At 40.5% G+C, this 26,937-nt stretch overlaps 1 protein-coding gene across 5 annotated transcripts in view; it reads right to left on the minus strand.

Annotated features, from left to right (window-relative positions):
* ENTPD1 (ectonucleoside triphosphate diphosphohydrolase 1) overlaps positions 1 to 26,937 on the minus strand; it is a 133,459-nt gene that overhangs the window by 62,481 nt on the left and 44,041 nt on the right. The gene's annotated exons all lie outside the window — the stretch shown is intronic.

Below are 26,937 nucleotides of genomic sequence, written 5' to 3' on the forward strand. Positions count from 1 at the left end.
TTTACTACACAGTAATAAATGATCTTTTCCTAACAATAGCTAGCCCCCTCAGGACCCTGGAAACCTTGTTTTCAAAATACCTGGGAGACTTCTGCTATCCCTAACTCCCACCCAACTTGAAAGTATATAATGGGCCACTCCCCATGACCCTGGTGCAGCTTGTTCTGCCCACAGGTCCTGTCCCATACTTTCATAAAACCACCTTTTTGTACCAAAGACGTATCAAGAATCCTTTCTTGGCTGTCGGCTTTGAACACAAACGTCTTGCCTGCATCACTGTGACTTGAGTATTTCCTCAAATGCAGAATACAACTAAGAATGTAGTGTCCTATTCAGTTTTGCACGCTGAGTGAAGAGAGAATGTGTAAATATGGTAGGGGGGGGTCATCTGCATGGAGTGTAAAGGCAACTAAAAGAATTGGACAGTGTGGTGTGTGTCTCTAGCATGGTCTAGGGGTAAAGATGCCTTGGCCCATGGAATCAAGTATGCCATTTCCCTGAAAGTTCTTTCTCCAGAGTAACGAAGGATGTCCTCTCTAAGATAACAAGACTAACTCCCCCAACTGTGATTTCATGTCCACTGAGCTGTCTTGCCATGATTTTTCTTTCTTTTTTTTTTAATTTAACAGAGAAAGACACAGCGAGAAAGGGAACACAAGCAGGGGGAGTGGGAGAGGGAGAGGCAGGCTTCCCGCCGAGCAGGGAGCCCGATGCAGGGCTCGATCCCAGGACCCTGGGACCATGATCTGAGCCGAAGGCAGACGCTTAGCAACTGAGCCACCCAGGCGCCCCAATTGCCATGATTTTTCTAACAGGGTAAAAATAAGCTGTTAAACAATAAGTGGTTATTATGCCTTACATACTCATCATTTGCATGTTTAGTTTCATAGGATTCTCATTCTTTTTATTCCACTAGGTGAAATAGATTGTCTTTCCCTTAAAGACAGAGGCCACCTGTAGAATACTGATGCAATGTGGAGGCCACAAGAGCGATGTGTGCAGCACATTCCATGCATTTCTTGCTCACAGCCAGTCTGCTATCTTACTTGCTCAGACACACAGAGGTAGGAGGAATACAGCCAGAGAAGGAAACAGACTTGGGGGGCCAAAGCAGACAAGAGTGATTCCATATGCTTTATCTTCTTTGGAATTATAATATTGTTCTGAGTGGAAGGGAAAGTGTCTCCACCTCAGCAAAAGCTCAGGATTCCACACAAAAGGAAACATACATTAGGGTCCTTGGAAATGATGGCTAAAATAGTTCAAATTATTTACAGAAATTCCTGCAAACCCAAAGGCTCTGGGGAACACATGAGTTGAAGAGGAAAATTTTACTCCACCTTCTGGGAAAGTCTTTGTTGCGTAGAACTGACCTCTGGGAATGACACACTGGTAGACAGACCCATCTTTAAGGATGGGATAGTTTAGATAACAAAGACACTATTAGGCCCACCCTCCACCTATTCTCTCAGGACTGGGTGGGGAAAGGCCACTTCCTCTCTTCTTAGAACTTTCTATGAAACTGGTATGTTCATTCCACTTCTCTAGCGTCCAGCTCTCCCCCTCCAGCATCCCCAGTGAGCTAACCCACGCCACAGCAGTTCTTAAGATCTGACTTCCTCTAACTTGTTTTTTTTCCTCCTTATACTCTGTGTATTCCTAAATTCCACGTCCTCACAATGCATCCCTCCTTGATCTACCACACCTGGCTTCTGTCCCACCAGTCCACTAAAGCCACTCACAGAAATAGCCAATGGATGCTTTTCAGTATTTGCATTTCCTATAGAATTTGACACAGTTAATTTCTTACTACATACAGTCTCTACTTTCTTGGCTTCCATAACACCAGGTTCTTGTAATAGTCCTCCTATTTCTGACCCCTGCTTTGGTGGCTTCTCTTTCTCATACCTTTTAAATAGGGATGTTCCACAGTGCTCCATCTTGGAACCCTGGTTCATCTCGTTTTATATACATATTTCCAACTCAATGGTGATGACTCCCTAATCTGTATGAAAATGACTCCCTAATCTCTATGGTGATGATGCTCTCATCTATATTTCCAGTCCAGAACTTTCTCTTGAGCTCCAAATCTATAATTCTAGTCACCTACTGGACATATGTGCTTTGATATTCTACAGCCAAAATCACCACGTATAAAACTTAACTCTCTCTGTCCTAATTTTTCTGCATAATCTGCTGAGTGAAGGTCACCACCATGCCACCAGTCTCCCTAAACTCCTCCTTCTCCCTCCAATCAAACTCAAAACAAACAAACAAAAACCTCTACATTTTATTGATTCTACCCACTAAATAGCTCTCAAATCCTTTCATTTATCTCCTTATTCCTTGCCCAGACTCCTACGACAGCTTTCGGAAAGGCTCCCACATCTGGGCTCTTCCCCTTCTGATTCATTCTCTACTTCAGAGCTAGCATGATCATCCCAAAAATGCAAACCGGATTCTACAGCCCTACCAGTGTGAACTTCTGATTCTCTGAGCAATGTGTCTCAAAATAAAAGTAACACTCTTTAACAACAATTTTGTGTACATGTCCCCAGGTACAATTCAAGGTGTTAGTCTCTACTTTGGCCCTTCTTTTTCATATTCTCATGCCTTGCACAATGTTTCTGCTTCTTTCTTCTGCCTAAAACACTCTTCCTTCCTCCCTTCTTGTAACTCTACCTTATGAGGAAATTAAGGCTGAGAATAAGCAGTTTATGTGTCATTGTTTCCAGAAAGTCTTCCAGAAAGCCTCTTGCCCCTCCTCTAATGATGGATAAAATATAAATACCCTCCTTTGCATCTGTCTCATGGCACCTGCCCACAGTGCTGCAATGGCCTTTAACCTGTGTCAGTGTCCTCTATGAGAACAAGTACCTTGAGAACACAGTGTATCTTTTAGATCTCCAGAAACCAGCAAAGGGGTCTGGCCTATGTCAGTACTCCATATGTCAGCTGAATAAATGAATGGATAAGACTGATTTGAATTTTTAGTACACAATGTTTTCCATCAAGAAAAGGAGTAGGGAACTTATTTCAAATGTGTTTTAACTTCTCAACTCCATGGTTCTATTTCTAGTTAGCTGCCAGGAAACCTCAACTTTAGTCTGCATGTACTGTAGGAAGCAAGAGGACAAATGTTTGGGTAGTAAATCCCAAATCTGGATCCCAGGGCTTAGTCATAAACTCCATGGAATATTTTCCCACTGAATTACAAAGAATAATAGCCCTGAATGATAGGTTTATAATAGAAGGAACTCCACATTTAGCTAGTTCTTTCTAAGCAAGCACAGTTAACTCTACATTGTCTCTGGGAACGAGTCATTCTGATTAAAGAGAGGTTACGGTATGATTAAGTAGTAATGCATCTTCTTATTTATGAGTATGTAATAATCTCATAGGATGGACTCTCAACCCTGACTCTTACTAGCTGTTTGACTTGGGCAAGTTACTTAACTTTCTAAATCTTCATTTTCTAGACTAAAATTTTTAAAACATCTATCACTTACTTTGGGAAGCTGATGTGAAGATGTAGTGAGCTCTGTATGAAAAGAGTGATTAGAATGATCCCAATTCGCCCTGTGGCCTCAGTTACTACTGTCCATATGTGGGCAATAGTCTTAACTCCTATTTAGTCCAGAAACATGTATTCTTGAATTTACAGCTGCCTCCTTGCCCTTTCAGCTTGGATGACTCATAGACACCTCAAACCTATTCTATCCAAACAGAATGCATGCTTCCCCCAAGCCTGGTCCTCCTCCAGCTTCCCATAGTTCAACATCCACAGCACAGTGAACATGTCCACAACTCATCCATTTGTGATATCAAGAACAACAGCATCATCCTCAATTTCTTCTTCACCCTCACCCTTCACATCCAAGCAACACACTCATTCAGGAAATATTTCTGAGACCTTGTGTGTTTTCCTGGGTCCTGCTTCCCAAAGATTCTGATGCCTACCCATCCCCTTCCATCACACTGCTGCCTCCCTAGTCCAACTACCACCACCTCCCATAGCAGGCTCCTAACTGATCTCCCTGCATCCACTTTTGCCTCTCAACAATTTACTTTCCACATTAAAGCCAGAGTGATCTTTTCAAAGTGCCTGTATGATCACATCACCCACTAGTTACTTCAAACACTTCAGAGCTTCCCATCACTTTTGAATAAAAGCCAAAGCCCTTCTTGTATACCATAGGTCCCACATGCTCTACCCTCCCAGGCTTCCAGTCTCTCTTATCACCACCCTCCCCTCACTCTGCCTCCCTTCAGCCTCACTGTACCACTCTGCCCCTGCTGCAGCCCCCAAGCACAATTTTTTTACTCTGCCTAGAACATTTTCCTCCCACTCCCTTTGTTTAGCTATTTTTTACTCAGCCTTCAGATCCCAACTGAAAGTCACTTCCTCAAGGACCCCTCAGAGACCCCTTTTATGAACTCCACACTAGCTGGCACTCTGCACGGCACTCTAAACTTTTTCTATCACTTAAAGCTTCATAATTATTTATCTCCACGCTTGGGTCTTCCATCACACCAGCCTCAATTCTGGCTGTATATTAGATTCACTAGAGAACTCTGTGAAAATACCAACTCCTGAGTTCCACCCCAGACTAATTAAATCAGAAATGTGAGAGGTGGGGCCTGGACGTTGCTGTTTTTTAATGGCTCCCTGGTACATCCAACGTGCAGCCAAGGTTGGGAACCACTGGTTCGGAGGGCAAGGACCAAGTCGGCTTATCCACAACTTCATCCTTAGTGCCAGACACACAGCAGTGTGTGCACACAGTAGGCACTCAATAAATGGTAGTTATGATTATTGTTATGGCTGATATGGTTATGATTATGATCATAATTTTTTCACATTTTTGGTATCTGTGATTCTTTACTGCCTAACTCCAAGAAAATAAACCTATAGCACCCAAATTGTCTTCTTAAAATTCAGCGAGTTTCTATTTTCCTGTCAACATAGGGCTTTAATTAAGGAACCTACTAGAACCTACTAGACATAATGTTCTCACAATAAGCCACATCTCCAAGGTGAAACAAAATACAGTATATTTAAAAATTCAGCTCATATTATACAATTCCTTTTTATGCAGTATGTATTAGTAATTATAGTCACTTGAATAATGACTTTGTAATTTTGTAATGACATGAATTAATTGGATTGGCCACTGTTTTGTCACTCTGATTCTAGTTGATTTTACTCTTCCCTGTTAGTTTTTCACTCCTATCACATGACCTATTATACTAAGCAAATGTCAACCCCACTCCCCACCCTGGCTCAGTGGTTAGAACTGAAGCTTTCGGTTTGCAGTCTTTGAGTTCAGCCCTGTGTCAAAGAGCAGGCTCTGGACAAGTCCTTTAGAGAACCTTTTAAAGACACAGTTTCTGTAATCCAGTTCTCAACCATAAACCTGCTCAGAATCACCTAGGTGGCTTGTTAAAACAAAACTGCTGGACCCCGTCCTCAGAGTTTCTGATTCACTACATCTACGTTAAGGCCAGAGGATTTGCATTTCTAACAAGTTGCCAGGTAATACTACTGCTGCTGGTCCAGGGACCATACTTGGAAAACTACTGCTTTAATTCATAATGCACTTTAACTACCTCCTAGTTAATGGCTGCTATTAAAAAAAAAAAAAGAGCAGAGCACTTGTGAGGCCTTCTAGGGGTACAGTGAGTGAAAACCATACCATTTATTCTTTATATTTAAAGCACAACCATGGGCACGTCTCTTATGATTTCAGATGGATTTTCTCTGTGCTATTTTTGCAAACAACTCAACATGTCCCACCCATATTCCTCTTTTTATGAGAAAGATATTGTGAAAGTATGTGGAGGCTGCATGCCCCTAGCCTGTTCCTAATAGGCCATCCCTCAGCGACCTCTAGCCTAGGGTTTTTTTTATTATTTAAATTCAACTAACATATAATGTATATTGGTTTCAGAGGTACAGGTCTGTAATTCATCAGTCTTATATAATACCCAGTGCTCATTACATCACGTGCCCTCCTTAATGCCTATCACCCAGTTACCCATCCCTCCACCCCCCTCCCCTCCAGCAACCCTCAGTTTGTTTCCTATGATTGAGAGTCTCTTATGGTTTGTCTCCCTCTCTGGTTTTGTCTTGTTTTATTTTTTCCTTTCTTCCCCTATGATCCTCTGCTTTGTTTCTTTAATTCCACAAATGAGTGAAATCATATAATTTTCTTTCTCTGATTGACTTATTTTGCTAGCATAATACCCTCTAGTTCCATCCACGTCATTGCAAATGGCAAGATTTCATTTTTTTGATGACTAATATTCCATTGTGTGTGTGTGTGTACCACATCTCCTTAATCCGTTCATCTCTCGATGGACATCTGGGGTCTTTCCATAGTTTGGCTAGTGCGGACATTGCTGCTATAAACACTGGGGTGCACGTGCCCCCCCTTCAGATCACTACATTTGTATTTTTTGGGTAAATACCCAGTAGTACAATTGCTGGGTCATAGGGTAGCTCTATTTTCAAGCTCCATACTGTTTTCCAGAGTGGCTGCACCAACTTGCATTCCCACCAACCGTGTAGGAGGGTTCCCCTTTCTCTGCATCCTCGCCAACATCTGTCATTTCCTGACTTGTTAATTTCAGCCATTCTGACTGGTGTGAGGTGGTATCTCATTGTGGTTTTGATTTGTATTTCCCTGATGCCGAGTGATGTTGAGCATTTTTTCATGTGTCTATTGGCCATTTGGATGTCTTTGGAGAAATGTCTGTTCATGTCTTCTACCCATTTCTTGATTGGATTATTTGTTCTTTGGGTGTTGAGTTTGATAAGTTCTTTATAGATTTTGGATACTAGCCCTTGATCTGATAGGTCATTTGCAAATATCTTCTCCCATTCTGTCCGGTGTCTTTTGGTTTTGTTGACTGTTTCCTTTGCTGTGCAAAAGCTTTTTATCTTGATGAAGTCCCACTAGTTCATTTTTGCCTTTGTTTCTCTTGCCTTTGGAGACGTGTGTAGCAAGAAGTTGCTGCAGCCAAGGTCAAAGAGGTTGCTGCCTGTGTTTTCCTCTAGGATTTTGATGGATTCCTGTCTCACATTTAGGTCTTTCATCCATTTTGAGTCTATTTTTGTGTATGGTGTAAGGAAATGGCCCAGTTTCATTCTTCTGCATGTGTCTAGCCTAGTTTTTAAAGGTAGACCTTGCACTCTCCCTGAAGCCCGCTAGCTTTGTTAAGTCACCTTCAAGACTATTTAACACCATGGTGGGAGGGGGACTGAAATAACAGTGAGAGAACTACTAGGAAGCTCTTCAAAGAAACAAGCTTCAAAATCTCTAAGAGGTTTCAGCAGGAGCTTCAGAGAGAGGTAGGGTAAGGGATTCCCAGGCACCCCAAAGGGGGTGCACCCTGACAAGATGCCCAGCAAGCAAGCAAGGCCCCATCACTGGAACCAACAGCTAGAGGAGCATGAATTGTAACCTCTGCTGTTGTTCACTGCACCAATGTGAGGCACTCAGGTGAGGCACTCAGGAACCAACAGCTAGAGGAGCATGAATTGTAACCTCTGCTGTTGTTCACTGCACCAATGTGAGGCACACAGCTTTAGGGGCGCCTGGGTGGCTTCAGTTGTTAAAGCGTCTGCCTTCGGCTCAGGTCATGATCCCAGGGTCCTGGGATCAAGCCCCGCATCAGGCTCCCTTCTCAGCAGGGAGCCTGCTTCTCCCTCTCTCACTCCCCCTGCTTGTGTTCCCTCTCTCGCTGTGTCTCTCTCTGTCAAATGAATAAATAAAATCTTAAAACACACACACACACACACAGACACACACACAGCTTCACTCTGCAGGGGGAGGGTCTAGGATAACAAAAGGTTTCCTGTACTATCCTCATTTAGGGACCTGTGGAAGCTTCTTAGGGTGACCAACCATCCCAGTTTGCCTGGGACTGTCCTGGATTTGGCATCTTCTTCAGACGCCCACATTCTTCAGTCATGCTTTCTTCCCCTCTACCATTCCCACTCAGCCTCATTCCTACCTTTTTCCTGAAGACACATGCACTCCCTCTTCTAAGACGCAGTCTCTCTGGTAACCTCTAGTACTTTTAGTCTCACTTAAACAATTCTCTTTTCTTCCCTGAGCTCAGTTTTGTAGTTGATTTCACTGTCATCTTCAGGCTTTCCACCATTTTGACTTTTTAATATGCCATGAATGTAGTATGTCTTTTTCAGATCAAAAAAAATCTCTAAGTGGAAAGAATCCTTAAGACTCCATGCACTCCAAGGTTCCCAGCCCCAGTTTTACAGGAGAATCACCTGAGACTTTTTTCAATCCCATCCAGAGCAACTGAATCAGAATTGGGACAGGGCTCAGGCACTGGTCATTTTTAAAGCCCTTCAGGTGATTCTAACGTACAGCCAAGGTTTCGAGCTTCTTCTAAGCAGCAAACCTACTTCTATGGAATTCTCGAAAGCTGGGTATTTAACCTTTGCAGTATCCTTCTCCACTGAAAGAAGTGCATGTCCATGTAGTCCAGGTCATTGCCAGACATTTGTAATTGCTAGGAAGCTCTTATCGTGATCCAAATTTTGTTTCATTCTAACTCCCACCCATTGACCTCAGCTTTAAGCTACAACACAATGCAGTATGTTTACTTCTTCTACATTACAAATTTCCTCCCAAATCCTCAAAGATAGCCAGTATACAAATCCCATCCTCCAGTTTCCCATTCTTGAAGATAAATAGCCCCAGTCCCATTAACCATTCTTTACATATCATGATAGTTAGATCTCATGTCACCCTAGTTACCCACCACTAGATGCCCTCCAGTTTATTAATATCTCTCTCAAAACACACTGCTATGAACTGAGGATAATACTGCAGAGAGAGTGAAGTTATTACATCCTTTATCTGGAAAGTTAACTTTAATTGATGCCACCTAATATGACTAGTTATTTTAGATACTCATATTGAGAATTGTGGTCCAGTAAAACCTATAGATTTTTTTCAAATAATCTCCAAGTCAGGATTCTCTCTCTGCGTGTATCATTTAAATGTCAGCCTTGTGGCTCCAGCCCATCTTTCCAGTTTGATAATACTTAAATCTTTCATGTAATATATTGCACTCTCACTAAAAGCTATGTATTTTTGGCAAATTTGCTAACCATGCTTCCAATGGTTTCATCCAAATCATTGATAAAATGTGCCAAATAAGACTGTGACAACTGATAAGGAAAATCTGTGTCCTAAGATGGCCCACTGAGCCAGCGAGAGAGTCCCAGTCATTGCCCTGGGGCTCTTCCGGGTTCTTATCCCTGCTCTGCTTCCCAAGCTCACAAATCCGGTTCTTCTCCCTGCCCCTGCTTCACAAACGCGCCAAAAGTGCCAAGCATGCAGAAGTAGAAGTGTATAAATTGGCCCCTTTTTTTGTGCTCGGCCTTTGGAGACCACTCTCCTCTGAGCCACCAGCGTTAAATAAACCTCCTATCCTCCAAGATCTCCAGGTGCCGCTTGGTTCTTCCGTCAGGCGATCCAGTCCAGCTTCCAGAACACAAGGACAGAACTTTGTGGTATATTCCCCTATAACCTTGCTTCAAGGTGGATCTCAAACCATTTGTTGACATGATTTAGCCATGATTCACATTAATGCCAATCCTCTAAGTTCATTCTTATCCAGTCCATGTTTATCCAGCTCATCTTTAAACATATCATGAAAGATTTTGTTATACATCTTTCTCATCCTGTTGTATGTTACACATTTTTCTCATAGTGAAGTACTTACAAATGATATAATACCTGGGATTTGCTTTAAAGTATTCCAATACCAACAATGAAAAATCTTGTAGAGGGGAGAGTAACAGGGAAAACAAAAGTCTCAGAATACTAGTAGTTGTTAAAGATGGGTAATGGGTATATAGAGGTATATCATATTATTCTTTTTAGTTTTGTTTCAAAATTTCTATAAAAAGCATGATGAACCTCTTGCTGAAATAAAATACACTATTTCTATGAATTTGAGAGACTGTCAAAAGTTACTAACTCTAGCACCCTCCTACACATTTTCCAAATTGGGGTAATTTGATTTAACTTGACTTAATAAATCCATGCCAGTTTCAAGTGATTGGGACTTTCTTTTCTAGGTGCTAACAAATCTTCCATATTTATTTTAAAGATTTTGCCAAGAATCAACCTCATGTGAAGTTTCCTGAATCCACCCTCTCCCGTATTTTGTGACTTAGATTACTAACTCTTAGAACTTAAAGACCATCATGTCTGTAAAGTTCTTTTTTTTTTTTTAAAGATTTTGTTTATTTATTCGACAGAGAGAGACACAGCGAGAGAGGGAGCACAAGCAGGGGGAGTGGCAGAGGGAGAAGCAGGCTTCCCGCGGAACAGGGAGCCCGATGTGGGACTCCATCCCAGGATCATGACCTGATCCGAAGGCAGACACTTAAAGACTGAGCCACCCAGGCGCCCCTGCATCTGTAAAGTTCGTTACTCATTTAGAAAAGTCATGGACTCTCTTAACTTCTTATCTGTTTCAATGACTTCTTAATGATGTATATTATACTTTGAATTGATTGAATTGCTTTTTCTAGATTGAAGCAAAAAGTTCAGAGGTTCCAATTCCTTTGCATAATCCATTATCATTGTGAATCTCTCTTCCTGTTCATGTCTTGCACTGAACCATAATCAAAATAATTTTTTTTGTTATCTTTAGCATTTCTTCCTGCACACCTCATCTCCAAGTGATACTTAGCCCAAGGGATGCTACTTTTAAAAGAATCTCCTAGCTCCTAAACATTCTTCTCAATTACCTGCCATCTTTTTTCTCTATTGTACAAATCCTTGAGGGGAAACTTTATTTTATAAAAGCTCTAGTCATCATAGAAATTTTTAGAAAATAGAGAAATATATAAAATAGAATTAAACTCACCCATAATTTCTAAGCTCCTTCTCAAAGGTCCCTCAGGTCACATAAGTATTTTAAATGCCTTTCACTTTTCTTACCCATTAAGATTACTTAGGGTCACATAATCAGATTTCTCACATAGTTGGTTATTTCACTTTTAGACTCTTACCCTTTTTGAGCCATATTCTTTGGTAAATCTGACCATGAGATCTCACCTATCATCTTTCTGATTTTTTCTTTATTGTGTCTGGCTGCCTTATGTTTTCCTCCTTCAGGATTATTAATGCCTAAATGAACTAGTCATTTCTCCTACTTCTAAACCATATCTTTCTTTTGAACCAGAGTTAAATCAAGGAAGAAGGGCACTAAAATCTTCCTGTAAGTTGCAAAAAGTATCGGCAAGGAATATCAAGAATTTTCCACATGTTCTATTTTTGGAAAATTAGATTTCTAGTAAAAGTTTCAGAATTTCATAATTGAAAGGGGTTGGGTGGGGGTAATGGAGGAAAATGTTGCCAACATCTATTGTGACCTTCATGCCAGGCACTGTACTAGGCACATCATGTAATTTTTTTTCTCATTGAATACTTTTTTAAAGTTTTATTTTATTTAAATTCAATTAAGTAATGTACAGTACATTATGAGTTTTAGAGGTAGAGTTCAGTGATTCATCAGTTTTATATAACACCCAGTCCTCATTATATCATGTGCGCTCCTTAATGCCCATGACCCAGTTACCCCATCCCCCCAACACTCCAGCAAACTTCTGTTTCCTATAGTTAAGAGTCTCTTATGGTTTGTCTCCCTCTCTGATTTCATCTTATTTTATTTTTCCCTCCCTTCCCCTATGATCCTCTGTTTTGTTTCTTTAATTCCACAAATGAGTGAAATCATGATATTTTCTTTCTCTGATTGACTTATTTCACTTAGCATAATACCCTCTAGTTCCACCCACATCGTTGCGAATGGTAAGATTTCATTTTTTTTTTGATGGCTAGTAATATTCCATTGTATATATATATACCACATCTTCTTTATCCATTCATTTGTTGATGGACATTTGGGCTCTTTCCATAGTTTGGCTATGATGGACATTGCTGCTATAAACATTGGTGTGCATGTGCCCCTTCGGATCACTATGTATGTATCTTTTGGGTAAATACCTAGTAGTGCAATTGCTGAGTCATAGGGTAGCTCTATTTTCAACTTTTTGAGGAACCTCCATACTGTTTTCCAGACTGGCTGTACCAGCTTGCATTTCCACCAACAGTGTAGGAGGGTTCCCCTTTCTCTGCATCCTTGTCCACATCTGTTGTTTGCTGACTTGCTAATTTTAGCCATTCTGACTGGTGTGAGGTGGTATCTCATTGTGGTTTTGATTTGTATTTCCCTCATGCTGAGTGATGTTGAGCATTTTTTCATCTGTCTGTTGGCCATTTGGATGTCTTCTTTGGAGAAATGTCTGTTCATGTCTTTTCTCATTTAATACTCTCAAAGGAACTGTTTTAGTACTAAGTACTGTTTTAGGTCCTGTTTTACAGATAAGGAAAATACAAATAAGATAGGTTAAGCAACTTCTCCAAGACCAGGTGGTATAGTATCTTTCTTTGTTTCTTTTTTTAAATTTTTTTATTGTTATGTTAATCACCATACATTACATCATTAGTTTTTGATGGGTATAGTATCTTTCAAATGTTAACTAGCATATCCAATTTGCAAAGTCCTCTTTTAGTTGAAAAACTCCATTCATCGTTAATTTTGCTTCTGTCCTTGCTTTGTAATTTGTATTAGAAACACTTCATCCAAAGCCTCCACTTGCCTGTGGTTGTTTATCTTACACTCATAGAACAGTGTCCTTTTTACTCTCCCTCCTTTGTAGCCTCACTCAAAACCCTGCATCGAGCTGCCAATCTCATGCTTCTGTATATTCATACAAACAATATCTTAACATACCCTCCCCCTCTCCTAAAATGTTTAACTTTGAATAAGAAATAGAATTCATTGCCTCCAATCAATTAGGAGACCCATCCTTGTGTTTATGTACAGTGGAAGAAGCAATAATTTCAATAGGTTAAACTTTGATTTGGAAAAAAAAAAATGACCAAAATAAAGCCTGGAATTCTGGATCAAATTTCCTTAAAAGTTGTATCAATGAATCATAGATTTATTCTCCTTTTTTCTCTCTCAGCTCTTTTCCTGAAAATTAATGCAGCTTATGCTTCACATTAGAAGAGGCAAAATCCATAGCCCAAGATCTTTCCATGCATCATTGCATCATTCTAATGATGGTAGCACATTACCTAAATGGAAAGGCAACAGCAAAACAACACCTAGAAGTTACTAGATCTGGGATCTTGAGTAAGTCACATTCTCAGTCTTTGTTTCTTCAACTATAAAAGGAGGATTAACGGTAATACCTATTTGATGGGGCTGCTAAAAGGATTGAATCATGTACACGAAACTGCTATATGAACTGTAAATCCAATGATTATGATTATGATAATGATGATTATAGTTTACAAGGCCAAAACTTCATTTTTAATCAATGTATAAAATCAAATATGCAAATGTGTAATACCCAAGTAACCAGAGGCTTTTTTTCTTTTTTTCTTTTTTTTTAAGATTTTATTTGAGAGAGGAGAGAGAGAGAGCATGCACGAGGACGGGGTGGGGGGGGTAGGAGGAGGGGCAGAGGGTGAGGGAGAAGCAGACTCCCCGCTGAGCAGGCAGCACAGTTGTTGTCATGGGGCTCAATCCCAGGACCCCAGGATCATGACCTGAGCAGAAAGCAGACGCTTAACAAACTGAGCCACCCAGGTGCCCCCAGAGGCTTTTTTTTTTAACAGCTGTAAATGGTGTTGGAAATTTTTTAAATTTCCCAAATTTCCGGGATTCTTCTTTTTCTCGTGATAGAAAAGTCTAGGATGAGAAGATTCCTGTCACTTCAGTATTTGCTGATACTTTTCCCTACTAGATTTGGTGTTTTAGGAGCCAGGTTTTGCGGCTGACAGTGGGTGTTGGGAGCCAGAATCTAGGACTGAACCTGGCTTGGTGGCTCTCAGTCCTGAGTCACCCTATTCCTTGGGAAGCAACATCACTTTCAGGTTCTAGAATCAGGGTTCACCTTCTCAGGCAAAGACGGGGGATGCTATAGGGAGGCTGGGGAAACCCACACTGTTTTCCTCCCTTGCTGATCCTGCCCTTCCTCCGGGCTTGTCTTTCAGGGCAATACTGAAGTCCTCAGGCTCAAAGTACCCTCTCTACTCCACTACTTCTCACTCATTTCCCATTCAGGGGAGTAAAGAAGAAATACTTCTGGTGGCCTTAAAAGTAGAAGGGAGTTGTATGATTCTTCACATCTTAAAGTGAAATGTTCCCAAAACCTGGCTGCAGCAAAGCTGCAAAGAAAGAATAGCCTTAGGCAACACCCAGGCACTGGGCAGTAGTGTGGAAGGACATAAGACTCAGGAGGTAGAACAGAGGCCCATAAATGAAACCCTCAGATGCCATATCTACTTTACCAGCACCCAGTTTTACCAAGTACCCATGCTGTCTCTTTCCTGCCTCCTTGGATGGAAAGAGCAGCACAGCAAGACTCTAGACCAGGAAAACTGTTGTCCTCACAGTCATCATTTGTTATGTGGTTGCTGGGTACCAGGCACTGTGCTAAACACTACATGCATTATCCATGAAATCGTCACAACACTGTAGATATCATTAGCCCAATTTGCACTTGAGGAACCTTGGGGTCAGAACATTTAGTAATGTGCTCATGGTCACACAGTAAGTGAAGAGCTGAAATGTGAACACAAGCATGCCTGATGCTGGGAACTCTATGCTTTTAGTTATTAGGAGGAACTGACACTCATTTAACTCTTCCCTTTTCTACTTTCCCCTATCCTCCCCCACCTACCGACATATCCACTTCCTTCAGTCAAGTGTGGCCAGTTTACATAGCCATCTTCTAAGAAGGGCACCACAGGTGGTTTCTGCCTCGTAAGTTTCTAGGTTGGGTTTTATGGCTGCCTTTCATGTCCTGTGACCTCATGATCTTGGCCACAATAGATTGTTCTAGCAACTGCTGCTTGAGCCAAAGCCAGGGTTGGGCTTGCATTACCTCACTTAATCCTTTTAACAAATCAATACAATATTAATTGCATTGTACTGGTGGGAACACTGACACAGAGAAGTTAAGTTACCTGCCTGAGGTGATAGAGCTAGTAAGAGCAGAACTAGGATTGGAAGGTTGGTTCATCCAAATGCTTGAACATTCTGCTGTACATCTTTTTCTTGGGAGATCAGTGGAATCGGTCTGGAATAAGAGACTCTCTTAAATGCAATTTGTGACAACAGAAGGGAGTTGTCCAGCCACTGCAGCAGGAGATACAGACCAGAGTACAGAATCAAAGAAGATCTGAGTTCTGGCAATGCAACAGTGATCAGAGGGATGACTTCCACAGTGGCTGTCTAGTCATGCAAGCTAGTCATGCGATGCCCTCATCAAAGAGTCCCTGCCAGCTGATAGGCAGCAAAAGAAACTGTTACCTGTGTTTTCTGACTTCTCCAAATGGGCCTGTCAACCCCTCTCACCTCAAATAACTTAACCCTGTTTTTGTCACTTGTGCCTCACACATACACTCTCCCCTTAGGCTCAAACTCCCAATAACATACCCCATCACTATCTTGGACTGTTGGAATGGAATGGTGAGAGCCTTGGAGCCTTGTAGGCTCTGATGCTTGAGTCCTACCCCCACTATGACCTCCAGCGTTACTTCTTTCTCCAACAAGTAATTCTTCCCCTCCTTCATTGTCTGCCAGCTCTAGGGGAAGGAGTATTAGGCCTAAGGGTGCTTTCCAACAGGCGCTGAGTGTTTGGGGTGTACATCAAATATTTTCTGGGGGAACAGCAAGTCAAATGCAGTGTGTAACTCAGAAGGTCATACAAGTACAGAACTTCCATGTCCTGGGTCCACCAAGGCCTTGGAGTGACTAGGGAATGAAGCCGAATCTTTTTCCAGGTCTTCATACTCTTCAGTTAGCCCCACTGTCTACAAGAGACATCAGAGCTCACAGAAATCCCGTCTAGAGGGTAGCCAGAGCAACAAGCTGCTGGTAAGTTGTCAGTATTGGAAATGCTGGCAAGGAGCCACATAGGACATTTTTAGTGCTCCCATAAAGTCTGTGTATTCTGAGGAACTTACACGCATGAGCAGCTAATGTTGTAATGTCACACATATGAGGCTGTTCCAAGAAAGATCCAGGAATATAAAAAGCTGGATTTCCTGGCTTCGTTGTCTTCCCTTTGAAACCCTGTCTTATGAGGACAATTTGGCAGGTCCAATTGCTACCCTGATCTTTACACACACACACACACACACACACAGAGAACAAAAAAATCATTTGGTTATATTAAACATCTCATCATATTCCTCCCCCAGGAGGCAGAATATTAGTAATCAGAAACAGACAAAAAGAAAAAATTGATGAGGCACCCGTTTTTTACACAGATCTACTTCTTTCCACCTCTCTTTCAGGGCCTCCAGCTGTTCTATTACTTGGTCACCAATTGCCCCAGCTCCAAATCTGTTCCTCCTTTCCATAGTCAGTAATATCTAGAAGCTGGGTTCCCAAGGCAACCACAAATATTTGTTATTCTTTCTGCCATGATTTCCCCTAAAAATAAACTCAGATATTTTTCCTACCACCAAAATGCCATGAAGAATGTAAATGGATATTTTTTTAATGCATACCTGTGAAATAAAGAATGTGCAATGCTACTTAGGCAAAATGTCCAGGAATGCTGTGAAAGTCCTAAAGTAGAAGATTATATAAAAGGTGGGGTGTTAGATTATTCTACCTTTAAAATGGAACAAGCAAAGGAAGGCATGTGGGGAAAAGGATTCGAACAAGCTGGTTCATACATGCTCACACGCACCCAAACAAGTAGAATTTGTTTTCCTTTTTATAAAGGCAATTGTTCTGAGGTCTTGTCAGGATTTAGCCTCTTTCCTTCGAAATGCCCCCTTGATGTGCCAGCCAAGGACTCCTGGAGACCTCCATTTGAAGCTGACAGAACTTAAAACCAATTAACAAACAAGCTTTGCTTTCTGTTCTCCTGTGAATCTGGAGTGGATGACCTTTCAGAATCATGGATAAAGTCACCATTTAAGACTCCAACATAGTAATGACCCCACAACACAAGTCATTGTGGCTCAGGGGGCTTCTAATTTAAAGGAGATCCTGCAAATGGTAGTGTCACAATAGCAATAGTGATAGAAAACTTTATATTTCAATGGTCTCAACAACAGTTTGCAAACAGATTTATGTCCCCTCTCTTTTTGATCCTCAGAGAAACTCCCTAGGACACAGAGGATACACATACACACACACACACACACACACACACACACACACAATCCCATTTTATAGGTATATGAAAGCTGAGGCTAAAGAGCAAGGGAACTTGCCCGACCTGTCTGTGGCTGGGTGTCCAATTCAACCAAGCTTTCTACTTCCAGTCTCGTGTCTTTTTATCCTAGATATTCTTTATGCCTCCACCTCACCATCCGCACTATCATCCAAGAATCCTGAAACCAGTAGAATTTGTGATACAGAAGACCAGGAATCAAGAAAACAGACTTAGAGCTTTAGAGCATCGATTCATAAATAGATAAAATAATGAAACGACTGTGGGGCAAAAAAAGAGAAAACAGCAAGAGCTGAGATGAACTAATGCAGGATGCAGTCACTACGGCAACAGGGAAAGTTCTCACTCCTTCCTTCACATCCTCACTGCTCATGACTGTCTGTCCTAAGACCTAGGACTTCTCCCAAATGGCCCTTTAATAACCCTTTCCTCCAATATTGGATAGTCTCATAAAATACTTTGGCTAACCTTCCTAACAGACCAGGAGCAAGTTTCCAATTTTTCTTAGAACTACCATGTTAGTACCAGTCACATTCATGTCACTGCTTCCTTATACGACATGGTCCCTGAATCCTTTCCCATTCTGGACACACCCACTCACCCAGTTTGTCAATATCTTACTTCCAGTGTGATGCAGAAAGGGAATGTACCACCCATGGTGATTTCCAGTTCTTTACTCAATGAATCAACAAAAAGTAAACAAGTAAGTATTGAATCCTGAGGGAACTTTTTGGGGTGGTAGAAATGCTCTATAGCTTGATGAGGGCAAAAAGTATTGTAGGGATAAATGAGATAGTGAAAGTCAAGCACTTAGGATGGGGCCTAGCACAATATAAGTCCTTTATGGACCACTGCAAATCAATGCCTTCAGGGCACTCGCTCAGTATTATCTTCAGTTCAGAGCAGTGTATTTTGAGAGAGACATTAAACTGGAGGGCAGAAAGTTGAAAGGAGAGAAACTCCTACTCACAGAACTTCCATCAGCAATTTGTCCCTCTCTGTGCCTGTCCAGCTTTGCCCTGCTCTGGTGAAGACATAATAGGTTTATTTCCTGAGGATCAACTCTACCTAATTCCTTCAGTATATTAGAAACTTCTTCACCCTGGGGCGCCTGGGTGGCTCAGTTGGTTAAGCAACTGCCTTCGGCTCAGGTCATGATCCTGGAGTCCCGGGATCGAGTCCCACGTCGGGCTCCCTGCTCAGCAGGGAGTCTGCTTCTCCCTCTGACCCTCTTCCGTCTCGTGCTCTCTATCTCTCATTCTCTCTCTCTCAAATAAATAAATAAAATCTTTAAAAAAAAAAAAGAAAGAAACTTCTTCACCCTAATGAGAGAGCACCTGAAAATCTATGATTGCTTCCATGCCTTGGGTCAAGTGTCCTGGAAGGAATTTAAGCCCCCCTTTGGGAGAATCTGGGAAAACCTCCTTAGCTAAATCCATCCCAGAGTACATAAGAGTCTGTCTAGCTACCCAAGTCCTGATCTTGTTTCATCTCCTCTCTAGGACTAGAGTCAGACCACAAATGTTGACCAGATTGGTAGGAGGCTGACTTCCTCTACTGGTTTCAGTCCACTCCTCTCATGTAGGATCTGAATTTAGTTTCTAGTGACTCAGACCTCCTGCCCAATGACTTGGCAACAGACCAAGAATGTACTTCTCAGATGCCCCTGCAGCTGGACCCCACACCTTGGATCAAAGCCCTTGAATATAACCATGGCCTGGATCAAACATGAGTTTATTTGTCTCACTTGGACACAATGATCTGGACTACCTAGGGCAATGTCCTTTTACACTCCCCCATCTACAAAGAGCTTCAGGCACATCTCGTATCTATGGATGTTCCATTTAGTACACTGACTGTGAGGAATGAAAAATATTACAAAGAGCAAACATATGAGCTCATAAAGCAAAGCAGTCTATTGAAGATTTAGTATAGGGGCAAACAGGTCTAAAAATTTAATAGGCCTAAAAACTTTAAGGTCACAGCTATTTTATAATTTCATTCATTCATTATGTACTCATTCATATATTCATACTTGCACTGATTTGAGTAACAATTAATTGTCTGGAATGTGCTTGATACTGGATATATAAATATGAATAATACCTAATCCCTGCTCTTAAAGAACCATAAGAATTAATGTTCAGATGGGGAGCCTGGGTGGCTCAGTCATTAAGCGTCTGCCTTTGGCTCAGGTCATGATCCCAGGGTCCTGGGATCCAGGCCCATATCAGGCTCCCTGGTCAACAGGAAGCCTGCTTCTCCCTTTCCCACTCACCCTGCTTATGTTCCCTCTCTTGCTGTCTCTCTCTCTCTGTCAAATAAATAAATAAAATCTAAAAAAAAAAAAAAAGAATTAATGTTCAGAATGTCAATGTCATCACCTTGACCTATCAAATAAAACTTTTTTATTTTATTTATTTATTTATTTATTTATTTATTTATTTATTTTTGAAGATTTTATTTATTTCAGACAGAGAGAGAGTGCTAGAGAGCACAAGCCAGGGCGGCGGGGGGAGGGGGGCGGCACAGAGGAAGAAGCAGACTCCCCACTGAGCAGGGAGCCCGACATGGGCTCTCAATCCCAAGATCCTGGGATCATGACCTGAGATGAAGGTAGACACTTAACTGAGCCACCCTGGCACCCCTCAAATAAAACATTTTATACTAGGTATGCTCTGTTAAAAGAAAAAGATGCAATACACCTCAGTATGTTATATAAAATAATTCCATTCAATAATATTAGCTATAATTAGCACGAAATATAATGTGTGCACTTCAATTCTCTAGGTAACAGCACTGTCAGCCTTTAGTGTGGTGTTCCTAGGACTGCATCACACCATTGGTCCTCCTAGTTATATGGCATTGGCCTCACTCCCTCAGCTTTAAAATGGGAAAATTAGTATTTCTCATACCATAAGATTATCATAAAGGTCAAATTAGATAATGTGTACGAAGTGTTTAACATGGTGCCTAGAAAACTCCTGTTTACATTGTATCTTCCTTTTCCTATGCCTATGTTAGTTTTTATTTGTGTACTTTACATTAACAAAATCTTTCCATTTTTCAATATCACCTTAGCACCTCCATTTGGAGTTAATATCTAAGGTCAAGAGCAAATGGCCTTGTAAAGGAGATCCTAAGAAGTAAAAGCAGTAGCCAAGAAGAACAACATAATCGTAACCATAATCAAAAAGTTAGTAGGGATGCCTGGGTGGCTCAATCGGCTAAGTGTTTGACTCTTGATTTCAGCTCAGGTCATGATCTCAGGATCGTGAGATCAAGCCCTGCATCAGGCTCTGCGCTCAGCATGGAGTCTGCTTGAGATTCTCTCTCTCTCCCTCTCCCTCTGTGCCCCCCACACCACCCCTCACACATGCTCTCTCTCTCTTTAAAAAAAAAAAAGGCAGCAAGTAAGTAGAAGTAAGCAGCCTAGAGTCCTAGAATTTAAAATTTGTGTGAAACTTATCAAAACTATTGCCTACTAGGGAAAGATGTTAGAGCACAGGGAACTTTGTAGGTTAAACCTAAATTTCAAGACACATTAATAAAGTGACAGTACCCCCACTCAAGGCTTGGGCTTTCAAAGCACATCTGGACTCTATTAAGTTACAGACAACACACTTAAAGTGAGGTCTTGACAGCCAGGAGTTGATCTGAAGCTTTCTAAAAATGTCAGCCAATGGGAGCTTGACAAAACAGTGAAATACAGTAGGAAAGCCAAGGCTCTTTAGTTGGGGGATGGCAGACATGGAGGAGTCATGATAATACCTTTCAAATATCTGAGGGACTATCCTATGGAAAGGGATTCAGAACTGTCCATATCTATGACTCAGAGGGAAGAATTATTGCGAATAGCAGAAGGAAGATGCAGGGAAGAAGAAATATTTCCATTAAACTTTAAAAAGAGCAAATCTTTCAAATGAAGCTGTCTAATATGTAAGACAACTGTCTCTGGGGGTTGGGGAAGGTATATAGGAGGGTAAGAAGAGACTTTAGGATTCAACAAAGAATGCAACTTGATCAAGAAGCTGGACTGTGAATTTGGCTGATTTGTGATAACTTTTTCAGACATCCATTGTAAGAAAAATAAAACAATGATATGCTTTCTAAGACACATTAACCATAAAATGAAGATAATAATAATATCAACCTGACAGAATAGTGTAGAGATAAAAATAATTTGTGGGAAAAGTCTTCTTTCAACAGGAAAGACTGAAATGAAAACAAACAAACCCAGAGGAAACAGAGAAGAAATCTTCAATTATTGTCCTCATAGAGATGAGAAAATATGGCATTTATGAGACCAAAAGTGTGTACAGTTTTGCTTAAATTAAGCATCAGAAAATAAAAACAAGTTTTTAGATATTTAAACATTTATAATAACTGAAAAAATAAATTAACAAATTTCTTTGAAATATGAAAGATAAAGTTGAGAAAATACCCTAGAAGATAGAGCCAACTGTCAAAGAGTATGGGGAGAAAACATAAGAAATTAAAGTTATTAATACAAGAGAGACAGCATCTGACTAATATACCTTCCAGAAAGAAAGATCAGAGAAAACCATGGAAAGGAAATTATCCAAGAAACCACATGAGAAAATTTCCCAGAAATGAAGGATCTGAGTTGCCAGATGGGAGGGGCTGAGTGCCCAACACAATAGATGAAAATAAACACACACCAAAGTACATCACCATAAATGTTTAGTACCTAAGGGATAAAGAAAAAATCCTAAATACTTCCTAGAAAACAGAGGCTGGGGTGGGAGTAACAAGTGACATAAAAATAATTGGGAATAGAAGAGCATCAGATCTCAAAAATCCAAAAGACACAAAGGCCTCAACATTTTTACTCCAATGCACCTTTTCTCAGGAAGTTACCAAAGGATGTGCTCCACCCAAATGAGGTAGTGAACCAAGGAAAAGGAAGAGACGTAGTACAAAGGGAGAATCAACACAGGAGAAAGGTCAGGGGAAGCCCAGGAAGACAGCTATGCAGCAGACCAGGAGAGCAACCAGCTTAGACGGGGATTGGACAGCAGGTACAGAAAGGAGGTTTTAAAAAAAAAAACAGACAAGAAAAGAAAGACAAAAAGAAAAATTACTGACTATGTAAGAGATTATATCACAGGTTTGCAAAAAAGAACTAGTAATATAGAGACATAGAAAGCTAAGCAGATAAAGAAATGAGGCCTCATTAATGCCAGTAAAAACAAACAAAAAATCACATAGGAAAGAAAATCTAAGGCACAAACAATACTTACCTAGTCATGCTAAAGGAAACACTGGATATTAATTTAACCAAAACTTGTGATATCATATACAGGGATGGTGTGGAGAAGGCACCCCTGCAGGAATGTAAGAAAGCAAAGTACTCAGCTACCAAAATAAATAACAGAAAACATCTAAATTAGCAGTGTAAGCACAAATACCAGAAGAAATTCTGAATCTCTTTTCTTAAATCCTTTCTCTTCCCATCCCTTTGTTAATATTGGTGTTTCTTAGGTCCCATTCTTAATCCTCTTCTGTTTTCATTCTCGACACTTTCCCAGGAGATTTATTCATGCCCATACTTTCAGCCACTGATTCCATGCTCCAACTCCAACTCTCATTATCTCTGGATTTCAGCCAGACCCCTCCAAGCTCTAGATCCAAATTTCTAGCAACCAACAGAATATGTCTGCCTTGATGTCATTAACATCTCATGTTTAGCACGTGCCAGGATGAACTTGTTATCTCTGTCTTCCCCTGCCAAATCTACTCTCCTTCCTGCCCCCTTCCCAACCTTACTTTATAAACATTTATTAACCCAATTATTCAAATCTAAACTTTAGGATAAGTCTTGATATCTCCCTCTCCTTTTCTCCCAACCAACCACCTAGCCCTCTACTTCAGACTCTACCTCAGAAATATTGTCTAAATCCAGCTCCTCCCATCCTTCCCCTGCCCCCACACCTTGCACCATCAATGGTTTAGTGCAAATCCCCATCATCTCTCACCTACTAAACTACTGCAGAAATCCAATACTAGTCTCCCCCCATTGCTCACCAGCTTCTTAGTTGATTCCCTAGACTGCTGTCAGGGTGATCTCACAAAGCCAAGTCTTATGGCCACTGAGCATGATGGTAGCATAAGTGAAAATACATTTCACCACATTCTTGTGAAAATCTCTATTCCCTAAAGAAATGGGTTTTTTCCCCCAAATGAAATGCAAATGCATTAGAATTAAGACATGACACTAATGGGGATGCCTGGGTGGCTCAGTTGGCTAAAGCATCTGCCTTCAGCTCAGTTCATGATCCCAGGTTCCTGGGATCCAGCCTTGCATTGCGCTCCCTGCTCAGCGGGAAGCCTGCTTCTCCCTCTCCCACTCCCCCCCTGGCTGTCCTCTCTCTCTGTCAAATAAATAAATAAAATCTTTAAAAAAAGACATGACACTAATGGCCAGGATCCTCTCTTCTGAGACATGGCAGCATAACCAGGGGCAAGTAAGCAGAGGCCTTAGTTGGCCCTCCCAACACCCGTTAACTTGGAAACAACAAATGAGCATTATGGGAGAAGAACAGCAGAGTGTGATGGGGGGGGAATTCTTTGGGAAGCCCCAGGTTTGTTGTTTTGTCTTGCTTTGCTTTGTTTGTTTGAGTTTGCTTTTGCATCTGTGAGTTGGCAGCCATGTGTCTATCATGAGTATAAAGAGACCTTAGAATTGATCTCCATAAAAAATGCATTACTCAGCTCACTCTCCAGCTCAACATAAATTTGCTCCAGTGGGGAAGGGACAAAAGCAAGAAAATGGTTCCTGAAATGGGTCCTTCCTGGATGTCTTTATGCCTCTGGACAACAATATTGGGAGAATTCTGAAAACTGTAGACTATCCTCTCTAACATGACTATATGGCAACAGGACTTTTGCCTTCTTCCCTGGATCTGAGTGAGGTTATTTTGGCTAGAGGATTGAAATGTTGTCCCACACATAGAAGGGGATCTAACACTTGGTGACTGCATTCTTCCAGGATCCAAAGGGAATCTGAGGGAGAGCCAAGGGTAGACCATGCATTCCAATCATCTCTAACATTAGACTAGGATGAATTTCCCCTAACACTTCTTTAAATTCTTTTTAGAATAAAGTGAAAAATACACACATTCATTTGTACACACATACAAAAGGAATCTCTCTTTTTTTTTTAAGGGTAAGGCCTTAGGTTAAATAAATTTTGCAGTAAAATAGAAAGACCTAATGAAGGAAAAGCTTGTCTCTAAAATAGATATGATGCAGGAAAGAGAAAGAAATTCTCTTTGTTTATTTTTTTAATTGGATACAAGAGGATGTTGCTATGAGAAAAGAACAGATTAAGATAAAAGATTTCATGGTAGCCAAAAATATTGCAGCTGAATGAAAGTTTATATTGGAAATAATTAAGGAAAATTGAATCAGTGATGTAGAACACAGTCCTAGGAAAATATTCTCAGAATACAAAGAAAAACAAATGAAGGGGGGAGGAGGGAAAGGTAGATGGTGTTCAGAGATTAGTGATCCAAATAATAGGTCCCTGAAGGAAAAGATAAACAAAGCAGGAACACTGATCAGAGTTATGACTAGAGAAATCTTTCTTACTCCTAAAGAAGTCTTGAATTTGGAAATCAAGAGGGTTTACCATATGCGAGGCAAAAATCTATGAAAGGAAGTCTATACTCAGTTGTCTTATTGTAAGAAGTATAAATGTCAGGAATAGAGAACAGAAAAAAATTTGGGCTGAAAAACAGCTGTCCTCAAACTTCTTTTCAGCATCAGAACATCTCAAGACAATGGAAGAATATCTCCAATTACTTGGGGGGATAAGATTTCTATATTTAGACAAGTTGTCACTCTCCTACCACACAGATGCCCTTTCTAAAAAATTACTTTGGTATGCATACTAGATTGTGAAGGGAAGCAAAAATAAGAACTCAAGGATGGGATTTAAAGGCATAGTGAGAAAAAAACTATATTGAAACCAATTAAATTCATGGATGGATGAGTATAATTATTAATATCTAAATAAGAAGGAAAAATGTATGAAATAAATGACTAATAGAGTTTCCAATACTGGAATTAATAATATCAGATTAAATAATTAAAATAAGAAAGGAGGACTCAGGGAAGCAAAAGCTCTTAAATTCTTATCTTTCATGACACAGTCAAAATTACTCAGTTTATGGAATATTATGCAGCCATCAAAAGGAATGAGATCTTGCCATTTGCAACGACGTGGATGGAACTGGAGGGTGTTATGCTGAGTGAAATAAGTCAATCAGAGAAAGACATGTATCATATGACCTCACTGATATGAGGAATTCTTAATCTCAGGAAACAAACTGAGTGTTGCTGAGTGGTGGGGGGTGGGAGGGATGGGGTGGCTGGGTGATAGACATTGGGTAGGGTATGTGCTATGGTGAGCACTGTGAATTGTGCAAGATTGTTGAATCACAGATCTGTACTTCTGAAACAAATAATGCAAGATATGTTAAGAAAAAAGAAAAAGAAGAAGATAGCAGGAGGGGAAGAATGAAGGGGAGTGAGTCGGAGGGGGAGAGGAACCATGAGAGACGATGGACTCTGAAAAACAAACTGAGGGTTTTGAGGGGAGGGGGGTGGGGGATGGGTTAGCCTGGTGATGGGTATTAAGGAGGGCACGTTCTGCGTGGAGCACTGGGTGTTATGCAAAACAATGAATCATGGAACACTACATCAAGAACTAATGATGTAATGTATGGTGATTAACATAACAATAAAAAATTTAAAAAATTACTCTTGTTTTTACTTTGATATGAAGATAAACTTAAGCTCAGGAATGTTTTTCTTTTAAGATAGCCACAGATAAAAATAAAAATAAGATGCCTGTTATCCACAACTTTGTAGAAATATAGATAAAAACAAATAAGGTGAAAGTGCAGAGTCTATATAGCAAAAAGCATATGAGAAAACATTAAACATCAGGGAGAATAAAATAAGAATGGCAAGAAAAATAAATGTGAACTAATATATTTAAATTCCTACATGAAAACAGACTCAACTTGGATTTTAAAAGAGGATATATGGAAAACAAAATGAAAATTCCAGCTGACTTCTTTGCAGAAATTGATGAGCTGATCCTAAAATTCATATGGAAATTCAAGGGACCCAAAACAGTAAAAACAATCTTGAAAAAGAAACAGAACTGAAAGACTCACACTTTCTGATTTCAAAACTTACTTCAAAGTTATAGTAATCAAGACAGTGTGGAAGTGACACAGAGATAGACATACAGATCAACAGAATAAAGCTGAGAGTCCTCACATTTATAGTTAATTGATTTTCAACAAGGATGCCAAGAAAATTCACTGGGGAAAAAAACAGTCTTTCCAACAAATGGTGCTGGGACAACTTGATATTCAGATGAAGTTAGGCCCCTACCTCATAGCACATACCAAAATTACTTAAAATGGATCAAAGACCTAAATGTGAGGGCTAAAACTACAAAACTGAAAAAACGTAAGTGCAAATCTTCATGACTTTGGATTAGGCAAAGGTTTCTTCTCCAAAGAAGATATACAAATACCCATTAAACACATGAATAGATGTTCAAAATCATTAGCCAT

Source organism: Eumetopias jubatus, unplaced genomic scaffold (genome assembly GCF_037043125.1).
Source record: "Eumetopias jubatus isolate StellerSeaLion01/CBP00866 unplaced genomic scaffold, mEumJub1_p1.0 scaffold_17, whole genome shotgun sequence".
In the NCBI taxonomy this organism is placed as follows: domain Eukaryota; kingdom Metazoa; phylum Chordata; class Mammalia; order Carnivora; family Otariidae; genus Eumetopias; species Eumetopias jubatus.